The following is a 12,132-nucleotide window of genomic DNA, read 5'->3' on the forward strand; positions in this document are numbered from 1 at the left end:
CATTTGGATAAAACATGGGCCTTATCATTTCATACTGCTCCAATCTATATTTTTTCTCAAATGCTTTGAGTATGTTCTTTGCATCAGATCATGATTCAAAACTATAAACTCCAACTTTTATGCGGAATTCATACCCCTTCTTTCTAAAATAGGTGCTTAGCACATTTACTTGGATTGCTTGCCTAATGATCTCGATGAGCACAATCATATCATCTGGATATCTGGGTAGCTTTAGGGGAAATCTATCAAATGCTACAATACGCAAATAAGAGAAAGATGAGAATTGAATAAAATAATAGCCAAATTGGCTGATGACCACCATTGCTTCTGGGTTGAACCTCCACTCCAAACACCCTTGGAGTTCGGTATAGATTCTCATAGTGAATGAATCATTAACTCGGACATACTCTGCATAGTTATTTTGTAACTACAAGCATGGATAAAACTCATAGTTTTTACATTTTTGGGAAAATTCTCTATTCTGGGGAGTCTTGGCCACAATTGTAGGGAAGCCAAAATATATATCAAGAAAGATGACATATAAAACAAATTATAAAACTTTGCTGAACTAAGAGCCCTAGAAAGATGTTCACTAACTTCAAACACCCAATCAACATACTATGTGTCTGAGCAAATAATTTGCACCATAAAGAAGTATTGTTCTATAAAATTGAGTGCTTCTACCTCACCTTTTATTCAATGCAAGAGGACCAAAATATCCACAATTTTGGGCTTAAGATCCATGCCAAACAGGGTTTTAGGGACCTTACTTTTTGCTCCTCTGGGATTTTAGAACCAAGAGTTCATGATCTACTTCCACCACACCATCTTCCTGAGGGAGAATTCAAACATGGCTCTTCTGATTATTAGCTCAAAGAACTCCTCCTATTCAAGAATCTGCAGATAGTTCACCACTACTTTCCTATCAATTGAAATCAATACCATTTGATTAGGCAATAGGATCTGCTCGAGGTCTAGGTTGTAATGATTGATACATTCCACAATTAGCTCTAGAGCTTGTACTATGATAAGAAACCTGACTGCCTCCACTAGTCCACTTCCTTGGAGTCTCTCCGTTATAGGGTGAATCAGCTCAGTTCTCAACCTTCTCTAAAAATCTTGCATATCAAAGAAACGCAATGAAGTATTGGAGATACTTTGCCATGTTGACTTGATTCCACCCAGCCCATCAAAACCAGAGAATCTTTATGCCATCTTGCCTGATATAGAATGATAGAAATTCAACAATTGTGATAATGCAAAGAAAATAACACTAAACTTTGAAGTTTTTTGGAAGCACTATTCAATATAATACTAAAATAGTAAGGTAGTGATTTGAAATTTTGTTAGGTTCTTCTTTATATAAGAACCCTTAATCTACCTGTTAAATTCCATAATCCGCGCCACATGAGAAAATTTAAGGATAAATCCGTTGGATTAGTAAATGTAAGGGTTCTAACGGATTTCTCTTTTTCATTTCACTATTTCCATTGGCCCAATGTTAACTCTCCTTTATTACTAACTTACCTTTCTATTTTCACCCAGTTTTAGAAAAATGAGAACAAAGTACTCCTTGGGGAAAAATCCGCTTGGCTAGATTCCGCTCAAAATATCCTTACAAATTTAACTAATTTGCATCCATTTCTATCCCAAACACATCTAGTGATCAATTCAAACACTTACCATGCTTGCAGTAGCCATTTTTCATTGGATGCAAAATATTGCTCTCGATGATAGAAAACCCGCAATGGAGAAGGCGATTTCCATTTTTTTGTTTACGCTTTTGTTTTACCTTTTCTGCCTTAAGCACTTTACTATAAGCCTTTGAAAAACATAAGAAGGGCTTTGCAAGTGAAAAATGGGGCCCACTAGTAACTTTACACTTCTATTTAGGCCTTTTTGAAAAACTTACTTCTTGGTTCAAAACCTGCCAAAGGAGAAGCTAATTTTGAGTTTTCTGCGGATGCTTATTCTGATCATCCTAGTGAGTTCTGAGCGATTCCCACTATGAAAACATGATAATACTTGAATGATTCATCCATATTATGACTCATCTTTCCTTGGTTTAGCCTAAAAATAACATTTATAGATTTCTGCAGAGTTTCACCTTCGGGGTGCAAAAACTCAGTAAGGAGAAGAAAAAAATTCATTTTTCGCCAATTCAACTTTCTTTATACTCAGATCAAATGAGTTGCAAGTAAATTCATCCAAGGTAGCATTATTCAAGAATATCCATCAAGTAAGGATCTAGACTACCTGCATGACTCATGACAATAAGGAACACCCACCCGACTATATAATGCAAGAAAAGGAAAAAGATGGAAACTCGGTGGAGAAACCTAACACTTGAGGAAGGAAGGACTAATTGAGTCAACCAGCCTAAACACAATATGAGTTAAATCCTCTACTATTCAAAATTGGACTATGGTAAAAAGTGGGGTAACACTTTATTTCATCATAAGTTGTAAAATAGGTGGCTTTAGGATCCATAGGCTCATTAAGCAGAACTTCTATAATATCCTTGGTTTCATCAATGTTAACCTCATAGTCTAGAGGCTTAACCCATGGCACTCTAGGTTTGACTATATGAATATATACTGTGTCACAGTCTACCATAAAATAGATATCATATCCATGATGCTATAAAAATTCTCTCACATTTCTTTTATATATTCATTTATTTGATATAAAACTCAAACATCCTTACTCCATACTAATGAACCTTTGGAAGTGAAAAACTTCTGAACAAAGAAGAATAAACATGTCAAAAGGGAACCAAGCTTACATGGGTTATTCTTTAACATTCTGATGCTCTCCATGTTCTTGTTGAATTTCTTTAACAACAACTTGGCAAGGTTCAATGATAGATTATTTTTCACCACCTTATATGTGAGATCAATAACTTCACATGATACAATGTTCAACCAACTAGTGCTATATATTTTTTGTGTAACTAGATGTATATCAAACTTTAGCTCCATGTCTGTCACGCTACTCAACTTTATGCCTCTTTCATCCCACTCTGAAAGATTCCTCTTGGTTAGTTTAGCCCAACCTAGGGTTTTGGTCGTCTTTGCCTTGTTTAGCATTAGCAGCACAGTGATTCTTTGAATCATTTTCCTTATAATCTAAACTAGTTAACCCAACCATAATTTCCCATTGTGAACATGGCTTAGGATGAGTTTGAACTATTAGACTTGAAAATTCTTTGGTATATGTGAAATGTGCCTCAAACCTTTGGTTTCCAAATGTTGATGCTCAAGTTTTAATGCACCATCCACACACTATTCCTTCAATTCCTCATTCATTTCTAGGGTTTTGAGTTCCTAAATAGAATAGTGGTAAAATTAATATATTTCATGCATGATTAATACCTTGGGTAGAATTTGAGACTATGCACTAGCTAGGTTGAGTGCTTTTGCAATCGCTGGACTTGAAACTTGAAAGTAGGTGCCTTGCAATAAACTCCACAAACCAACATTTTAGAACCTTTCTTGACTTTGCTACTTGATAATGCCATTTCTCAATATGGTTTCTTGAAATGCAATAAATCTTCAACAACAAATACTCAAATTGCTTGGGGGCTCTGAATTCACTCTTCAAATAGCTCTAGAAATGCACAGTGTAACAATGCAATTTATTTCTTCCTTTTAACAAATTTCCTCTTTTTGATTGTTATTAATGCTTCATCCTTCATACTAGCTTGGTGATAGGCTATCCTCCAATCAATTTAGTTTTTAATGCTTGAGAGACATCTACAGCTCAGTAGAGTCACCATAACTTAGTAGGAACTATCAACTCTATGTTTGCAACCTGAAACAATATGCAACTTGACCTTTCTCGATAAAGTCTTGCAACTCAACCTAGCTTGGTAAGGTCTCCTACTTTCCATCATGCTAAATGATCCCTATGCATCTTGAATGCTAATATGGATATTTATTTTTGCTAGCTAGAATTGATGTTAGACAAAATTTTTTGATTCACTATTCAAGTGATCCCCATAGGGAACTAAATTAAAATGATTGAGCCACCCAACTCATTGACTTGGGTGTCAATTACTTCATAATTTTGGCTTGCATTTTCTAGAAATTTTGAAACCCATTACTGCCTCATTTATTTTATGATAGTGTTAGGTTTAGATTTCTTTTCATCTTCAATTCTACCTATGTTCATAGATTTCTTGGCTCGATGTTAAAGTTCTATAAAAATAAAACATCATTTTGTAGTATCTCTTTTCCTCATGTGATGTTTCACACCATTTTCTCCAATATGTCCAAACTCACCACTGTAGTGACATCTACACCATGTGTTGTAATCTCATCCAAATATTTCTTTCACAACTTGTTCTACTGGGTTCCATTTCTTGGTATTGTATTCTAAATATTTGTGTCCTTATTTCTTACAATTGTGATATTTACCTTCAAACCTAGGTTTCTCTATGCATTCTCTTTCTCTATGACCATGCTTATTGCAAATGTAACACTTTCCATTGAATTTTTCTTCTCCATTACACTAGCATTTGTTTGATGTATGACCTATCATACCAAAATGATTGCAAGTATGCATTTTATTTTTTAAGCTCCTTGTTCAGATGATTCACCTTATTTTGTATATCTTATTCTATCTTTTCCTTTGTGTCTATATTGACTCTATTCATTCAATTGATTCATGCTTTCCTAAGATTTCATTATTCTTTCATTAGTTTTCTTTTGAATGCTATGATCATTCACCAATCTTTCATTCTTTAATCTAAGATTCATAAGATCTTCATTTGCATTAGTAAGTTGATCAATAAAATCTACGTGCCGAAGGCATAGTTGTTGAATTTCATTATCCTTCTCTTATATCACTTGTTTGGATTTTTCTTTTTCCTCCACGACTTCACATAGTCTAACTGATTAGATTTCTTGCTCTATTTTCAGCTTTCTAACTTCTCCTTGAAGACTGGAATTATTTTCTATTAGGTCTTTGATTGCTACATCAGCTTCATCTAAATTTCTTTTTGGACATATATCTTCAATTCTTTCTTCACTATAGAGATTTTCATTCATTTGTACTGCAAGATCTTTCCTTCTTTTAAATGATTGAGAGCACTATTCCTTTGATGTCTTTAATTATCCAATGGTCAATTCAAGATCCAAATTTTCATTATCAAATAGCCTTATCTAGCCTATATACCTCCATTTCCTTTGATCTTTATCTCAAGTTGTTAAATTTTAGATGTGAGAACCAAAGCTCTAATACTGATTGTTGGAAATATAAAGTAGGAAAGGTTACTGAGAGGGGAGGGGTGAATCAGGAACCAATTAAACTTTATCTTCCTTCACCTACTAATCCTTCATATAATATTTTGATCTAAGTGCATGCATGAAAGAATGAAAATAATAAAACATTCATAATACTTTGACACAAGATATGGTGACCTAGAAACCTCACAATTAGAAAGTAAAACTAGGGTGGGGATGATAAACGCAAGCTTTAGTACTGTAGTATCAAGTTAACCTATTAAGGCTTACAATTGACCACTTATGATAATCAAATCTATTAAGAGCAATAAGGTCTATGAGGTCCATGTTGTTAAAGGATTTACAAACATACAATGAAGTATGCACTCAGTTAGGAGATTTAGAAAAACATTGTGAAGTCTACCTTGTTAAAGGATTTGACTGATGCACCATTTAGGATGAACTAGTTACTAATTTCTCATCTGCAACTTTGAGTTGCTAAAAGAGATTCCTTGTATTGTAATGATAGCCTAATTGTGATAGATAAATCTCTATTATCCCTTATACTTCTTTTAGCCTTCATTAATTCACACTTCTTCTTATCATATATTATTTTTTATTCATCTTCGAATATGATATAATGTATTACGTATATACCAATCCAAATCATTACCTTTCAAAGTTGGCTACACCACCAATTTTATTGTAATTCATAAAGTCAGCCCAACTACTATAACTCAGGTTCTGAAGACAAACTTAGTGATGTTTTGATACACAAAAAATACTATCAATGCTTCTCAATCTTTGGCAATTAGTTGGACTTGAAGCTTGGTCCGTACTAATCACTTCCAAGCATCTCAAACTTTCTCAACACTGTAAGACTTAGTAAACTCTAAGAAACTTGGTAGCTATCAAATCCCTTGGTTGACACTGCATGACTTGGTCACCAACAGATTCACATTGTTAACACTATAATCTTCTTCACTGCATCTGAATAGCTCAATAACCTCTGATATTCTCAATTTGCACTATACATTGACTTTGAAGCTCAGTAAGCACTGTGTAGCTGGGCAAACACTATAAACTATATTAGGTGCATGGTAGACACTACATTTTGATACTTGGCTCGAGAGCATCTAAAACACTTGGTTAACACTGTAGAGTGAATCATAAGCTTGGTGGCAATGTAACATTTTGACTAGGTGTTGAGTCATTGATAGACAAATTAACCTTAATTTCAACAATTTACATGCCCAATTACATGTTATCATTTTTTTCATACTAATCCAGGAGCATCCTAAGGTAGACAATAATCCTTTAAGTAGGGGCATTGAGCTTAGATTTGTGAATCTATTGGTTAGGGTTATGTTGGAGATATATTGGGCAACATTTTACTAAGTGTCAATAATGATAGGAGCAATTATGTTGGAATTATAACTATTTTGGTGGTTGCTAGTAGCATGTTCTTGATTTTTTTGTAGATCGTGGAGATTTTTTTAGTGAGCTTTGATCCATGGGATTTGGCATATGTGTTATTCAATTGGATTGTTGGATAAAATGTGGACCTATATGTAAGAGAACACATGTTGATTTTGTCATTTGAGCTAGTTATGCATTAAAAACTTGGGGTCTGTCCTAAGCATTTTGTTATTTCATGTATTTGAAGTTTGATTCTATGTTGACTTGTAACATGAGGGTTTATTCAAGGTAACTTTCTAGGCTAGCTTATGGCTTGGTTTAGTATAAGTAGAGGGTCCTATGATGTCAAGAGTCATTATTCATTCAATATGGAGTTCACCATGGAGTAGCTAAGTCTTGACTTGAAAAATAACAAGATTACTTGATGGCTTCTAAGAACAAGTTTAGACTCTTCCTAGGGTTTTCTACCTAATTATGGCTCTAACGTCACTATGGATTGGATCTTGCCATGTCTTCCACAACTCGAAAAGGCCTTACAACTAAGTATCTTAAATGAAAATCCTATGATTCTATTCTAAGTATTGGTGTTAGTTTGGATCTAAATCTCTATATTATTGTTTACATTCTACTTGTTATTTGTTGGGGGCTAGGACATCTTTGGGGATTCTCTTGCATTGTACTGCATCAAGTGGTACTAGAGCTGGTTGATCTTGTGGTTTTTCATCTTTGGGATTATGAAGATCTTTGAAGATGCCTCCAAGAGGATTAGACCCTAGGGAAATTGCAAATCTATGTGATGTTGTAGAGACTAAAATTTTAGAGAAGGTTAAAGTCTATTTTACATTTGAGATGGAGTTGATGAAGAATGATATGGTCACTAAGATCACAAGGGATATAGCTAGTGTACCTAGGAAGTGGTTACGAAAGATGGATATGGGAAGCTATTGAATACTTAAAAGCTACTAGATCTAGTGGTGAAGATAGAGTTGATCAGGTGGAAAGACCTATGGAAGACAAAACTAGTCCACTAGATAGATCTAGAGCTCACCTAAAGTTGAAGCATAAGATGGATATTTTTATTTTTTAGTTACTTTGAATCTTGAAGACTTGATTTATTGCATTGGTCAGTTGAAAGACTACTTTGAGTTAGAGGATATTGAAGATCTAGTAATAGTAAGGTTGAAAAAAACTAGGTTCAAATAACATGCTTCTTTAGGGTGGAAATAATTGTAAAGAGGTAGAGAAGAGGAAGGTGAAATGAAGATCACTAGATAGAGAATTATGGTCACAAAATTGAAGTATATGTTCATTCATTTTTATTATGAACTTTATTTATTCAAAAGACTAAAAAATCTAAAACATAAGGATATGAAAATGAAAGATTATACCAACGAGTTCTATAAGTTGACAATTTAGTTTGGACATAGAGAAATTTCTAAATAAAATGTGGCTAGATATATCAATCGTCTATGATTCAAATATTCTTGATGAGATTGGTTTGTTGAATATTTATTTGGTTAAGGATGTTTATTAGTATGCACTAAGGGAAGATGAGAAGTTCAAGAGAAGATATCAAGGTAATACTTAGGGGAAAGAAAATAAGGAGCATTCTTTGAAGGATAAGGGTATGTGTAAGATCATGGTCAACCAAACTATGCCCTTAAGTGGCAATGAAAAATTGACAAATTGAGGTTATGTCAACTTGATGCACAATTTTTAACTTGTTATTGACTTTCAATAAAAAAATTGTTACAAAAGAATCTATAGGAAATTGAATAATAGTTTCTAAACTACTAGGACTTATCTAAAGAAATAAAAGATTGACTTGTCAAAATTGTAAATTTTAATGCAATAGTAGAAATTTTTTAGGAAAAAATAAGAAGCAGATATATCTCTAACCACCTTAATCAAAACAAAATTATATTATATTTTAATAAGATTCTAGATATAAGAAGTAGACTCATGCTCCAACCTTTATATAATTGAGGGCTCTTGTCAGGGTACTTTTATCCCAAATAAATAATTAATTATGAATTTAATCCTGTAGTATTTTCAAATTTAAAGAACTCCCATGTCTAACCACCTTAACTAATTTAAAACTTTACAAAATATAATTTTTCTTTTATTTTCCTTAGAGTACTAGAAGTATATAATGTGACACATCTTTTAGATTTCAAAAATGTTATACCATTTAAAAGTTATATGTGTTTTTCAATCAATGTGTCAATCAACACTTTATGTGTAAGTCTATTAGACAATTAATTGTAATTACTTACTAAAATCATAATTTAATAGACATTACATTTTTGGAAAGAGAAGAACATTCTTAAGAAACCCTTGTCATTTCATCAAATTCAGGTGAAAAAAGTCATGAAGCACATGTTTGAAGTAATAAGAACATAAGAACATGCCACAAACATGCTTTTAGAAAATTTTTGAAGTTTACCTTCTAGGGTTGGTATCCAAAGATATAATAGGCCTTATAAAGGTATTAATATTTTGGTTTGGTATTAGGATAGGTGGGAAAAGAGTTAGAATAGATTTTGAAATGTTTTGAGGCAATTCAAAACTAGATATTTTTTATATTGCCACTTTTTGGCACACCATGATCCTATACATACCCATAAGTCAGTAGCTGAGGATGAAGTAAAACCTATTGGAAAGAGGATGGAAACATATAGAGGTGCATTTTAGGGTACTTGTTTCAAATGTGGAGAAGAAGGTCACATGTTTTTTGAATGACTCAAGAAGGTTGGTGATAAAAGGGTTGTTATGGTGAATGATAATATGGATTTAGTTAATGAACCTAATGTGGAGGGGGACAACTTTCTAGTTTTACAAGTTTTTTTTCATAAGAAGGTGTTGGAACCTTATCAAAGGAGGAATATGTTTAGTAATCATTGTGAATCTAGAGGAAAATAATGGAATGTAGTTGTAGATGGTTGTGGTACTGATAACCTATTTGTTGAGGAGATGGTTCAAAAAATTGGTTTGAAGAGAGTGACACATCCTTGTCCTTATAGGATTAGTTGGTTAGAAGATGAACATGCTTTCACATTGAGGAGGCAATGTCTGGTTAATTTTTAGATTGGGTAGTGTATTGAACTAGAATTGTCACATATAACTTGGTAGACCTTAGTAGCATGATTGTAGGAAAATGCATTATTGTGTTGAGAATTGTTTTACTATTGAGAACAGTGATATGGAACAATCACTGATTCCTTTGCTGAATGCTGAGCTTGGTAGGAGGAACTTGAGTTTTTGAAACCAAGTTGAGTTGAGTGATTCTAAAAGAGTTAAAGAACAGAGTGGAGGGAATATTTTTTGCAAACAAAAGATAAATTTGAATATAGCTATTGCAGGAAAGGATTTACAAAAATCGAACAAAGAAAAGCATATACAAGTTGATAACTTGGAGAAAATGTATGTGAAGAACCAATTTTTGGTTTATTTATTGAACCCCAAAATGTGTTCTTCTAGGTGTTAAGAACATATTTCCTTTGCACCTGGGGTGTTTGAGGTAGGAGCATCCTAGGGTATTCAAAAATTTCCTAGATGTAGGAGCTTTGAGGCAAGATTTGTGGACAAATGGTTCATTTACTTAGGGTTAAATTGGAGACATATTTGGAGTTTTCCCTAATTATGCATGATGATTTGAGCAACTGTGTTGGAGTTAGATCCATTTTAGTGGGTGTTGGTAGTGTGTTCCATATTTACTTGCTTACCTTTGAGATTATTTCATGAGCTTAGATCCATGAGATTTGGTATGTGTGCTCTTAGATTTGGATCATTCAATGGCACATGGACCTATACTTGAGCACACATACTTTCATGTTGTCATTTGAGTTCTTTATACAAATTGAAAAGTTAGGGCTTTTCCTATGTATTTAGTTATTTAATGTATTTAACGTTTTCTGCAAAGATAACTTGTGGCTTGAAGGTTAATTTAATGTAAGGGTTTATTTAATGTAACATTCTAGGCCAATTTTTGTCTTTGTTTAGTATAAGAAGAGGGTCTTGTGATGTCTAGAGTCATTACTCATCTAGTATGGAGATCAACATGGAGTAGCTAAGAGGAATAAATTTTAGTAGAGCTAGTAGCTAAGTGTTAACTTGGAAAAAAAGAATATTTCTTGGTGGTTTGCGAGCACAAGTTTACACTCTTCCTAGGGTTTTCAACGCGATTATGAGTTGGGACTAGATAGGGTTTGGATCTTGTGAGGTCCTCTAGAACTATTATTGTAATATCTCATGTATTTGGCCATAATCTAAAACAACTTATAGCCAAGCATCTTGAATAAAAATTGAATTATACTATTATAACAATTGGTATTATTTTGGATATAAATATCTATTCGTCTAAAATTGGTTTTGACAATTGAATGCCAATACACTTAACCAATTCTTAAGTCGATGCCTAGTATAATATAGAATCAGAGCTACAATATGTGTCGAGCCAGTGAACTTTAGGTGCTGAGTGAACTTTAAGTGTCAAGAAAAGTTCAAGTGCTTAGTGATAAGTGATGTCAAGTAGAGTATAGATGCTAAGAAAAAGAAAATTACTATAGGAGATAAGTGAGACAGAATTCCTATATGTGTCGAGCATCAACAATTGGTAAGTGTTGAGTAACACAAAATCAAAATATGAGTTTGCATCTTTACAAACATAGATGTAAACCATTTTTGAGCCAACTTAGGATGAATCTTGAAGGATCTTGAAGATTAGATTGAATCTTTTGCATTACCTATGTAATCAGCATGCAGAAAATAATAAAAATGGAGAAGGCATGCAACCAATAGGAAAAGTGCAAGAATTGATCAGGAAATGAAGAGTGAATATTGATTGTAGATTCATACCTACCCCTAAGTCTTCAAAGCCTTTAAAAGGAGGACAAAACCCCATTTTGTGCATGAGTGAGAAGTGTATGGGTGAATTATAGTGAAGTGCAGAGGGGTGTAAAGAGTTAGAAAGAATAGAACAACATTGTAGAATTCAATTCACCAAGAACAAATTATCAGAGTTTCAAAGAGAAACATATTAGATCAAGCAAGGATTAGAATAGATAGAGTAGAACAAGGATCTAGAATCAAAAATTGAAGATTACAGGTCATCAGGTCAAGACTTTTTAATACTCTCTAGCCATTGTATTAGGAAAGAAAATCATATGATGATAGGTTGGTTTAATATCCATGTAATAAGCCTTTAAACAAGCTGTTAAATCCTTTCATAGGGTGACATTCCAAGTGAATGTTATCAAATCCTTTAACTAGGTTTCTTTTAACAAGGTGTAAAGTCTTTGATAGGATAGGCCTTTCACAAGATAGACCATTGGAAGTGGTCAAATTTTGTAACCTTAAATAGTTGCATATTGTTGGAGTGATACTTTGTGGGTGTCATCCCCAGCCCAGTTTTACCTTCTCATTTTGGAGGGTTTCTGAGTTACCAAAATCATGTGTTGTCTATTTTCATGCATGTCTTTGCTTTTAT

The sequence above is a fragment of the Cupressus sempervirens genome, chromosome 7, assembly GCF_028749045.1.
Source record: "Cupressus sempervirens isolate cs-2001-9-10 chromosome 7, ASM2874904v1, whole genome shotgun sequence".
Taxonomy (NCBI): Eukaryota; Viridiplantae; Streptophyta; class Pinopsida; order Cupressales; family Cupressaceae; genus Cupressus; species Cupressus sempervirens.